Consider the following 1,850-nt stretch of genomic DNA (forward strand, 5'->3'; position numbering starts at 1 on the left):
CTTGGTGTGGTGGGGGTGGTGGTGCCCTGAAGCGCACAGGGCACCTCATGACTGATGTGCCCACCCCTACCTTCCTGTCTTTTCAAAAATCAGTTATAAAAACGGCCTCTGCATTGTGGCCTCCCTCCTGCTGCCCAGTGTTTTATGGCAGTGGAGGTGGATTGAGGCCCTTAATTGCCACTTAATTAGGCAGTTAATGGCCTCAGTAGACATGCGTACTTTGCAAGGACCTGGTTTCTCTGGCAGGTGAAGGCTCTGTGGATAGAGAGTAAATCATGTCTTCAGCTGTGATTGCCAAGCCTGTGATGAGAGGCCAGTTGGCCAAACGCCTACAGTTTCACCTGGCTGTGGCTTTTACTTTAGCTTTTTCCATAGCTGGTACCTTCAAGTTCATAGTAGGTGATTCCAGGAAGACAGCATATGCTGGCTTCTATAAGAAATATGGTGCCATGAAGGCATTTGAAGCCATGAGGGATGCTGGTGTGTCTGAAAGTGTGAAACCAAAGAAGTAAATCCTTGCAAAGGAAACTTGGAATGAGTGACAGGATTGCTCCTCCGGTACACACTGGGAAATGGAGACAAAAGGATATACTTTGTGCATTCCATACCTGGGGCAGAATCTTCGGCTCAGTGAGCGGGGGCAGGGCTCGCTCGCCGAGGTGTAAAATGACACGCAGTGACTTTGGGCGTGCGTCCCGATGTCACCGCGCGTCATTTAGATTTTCAGTTTGGTGGGAACGTAGCCGACTTGGCTGCGTTCCCGCCGAACTGCCAAAGGCCAATTAAGGCCATTTAAAAAGCCAATAAAGCAATTAGCTGAGCCGCCCATCCAACCTCAAGGTTGGCGGGCAGGCGAAGAGCCCAGGCGGCCTTCGCATTTTTCATGGAACCTCATCCACAGGCGGGATGAGTTTTCATGAATGTTTTTAAAGTGTTTGAAAAATTTTTCATAAAATTAATGGACATGTCCCAGCTCATGTGACAGTTTCACATGAGGGGACATGTCCTTAATTTTTTTTTAACCTTTCTTCAATGTTTCAGAGGTGAAAGTAATCTCCCTGAGGCAGCTCTGTGCCTCAGGAAGATTTCTGAACTCTTTTACGCGCATGCGCGAAAGAGCACACGCCCCGACTCAGGCAACCCCGCCCCCACCCCCCATCCTCCCCCCCGCCCCCAGCCCGCACAGGGAGCGGTCAGGACTTCCGGGCGCGCGTCATGCTGGGCGGGCCTTAATTGGCCCTCCCATGTAAAATGGCGGTGCCCAGCCGATCAGGGGCGCCAATCGGCTGTGTGCCCGCCCCCGCCCCCACACAACCATGCCAACGGGGAGAAAATTCTCCCCCTATTGTATAAACAAAACATTTAACTTCCTGACCGTTTTTTAAAAAAAAAAGGGTGGGCGGCCTAGTGGACGCCTTACCCAGTCCCTGAAATGGGATGGAGATGGACGGGAAGGAGGTGGGCTGGCCACCTGATATATTTTACGTGCATCTCCCACCGAAAACATACCCGAAAGGGGGGCTGTAAAATCCAGTCCCTGGTGTACGATGTGTCTTGTCCTGTTCCAAAATACGCTCATGCTTGATTGCATTGAAAAGGAAGGCAGCCTGGACTGCATTCTTGGAGCTTTAGTTTGAAGAGTGCTTGCATGGGGTGATTTTTGGAGTTCTGGTTTGCCACCTGGTTGGGCCTCTTTATTAAGGGTAGCAGATGGCTGACACAGTGATAACTGTGGGAAGCTCCACAAACTCAAGTCCCAGACACCTGGAAAAAAGGCAGCCCTTCACAGAAAAATGTTGGAGAGATTTACAATGCAGCAGTTGCCAGCCTATGTCTAAGTGTAATGATTT

General features: G+C 50.5%; 1 pseudogene; it reads left to right on the forward strand.

Moving 5' to 3' along the window:
- Positions 1-215: 215 nt before the first annotated feature.
- LOC144682629 (cytochrome c oxidase subunit 6C pseudogene) lies at positions 216-574 on the forward strand (annotated as a pseudogene).
- Positions 575-1,850: the final 1,276 nt, after the last annotated feature.

Source organism: Cetorhinus maximus, chromosome 1 (assembly GCF_964194155.1).
Source record: "Cetorhinus maximus chromosome 1, sCetMax3.hap1.1, whole genome shotgun sequence".
Taxonomy (NCBI): domain Eukaryota; kingdom Metazoa; phylum Chordata; class Chondrichthyes; order Lamniformes; family Cetorhinidae; genus Cetorhinus; species Cetorhinus maximus.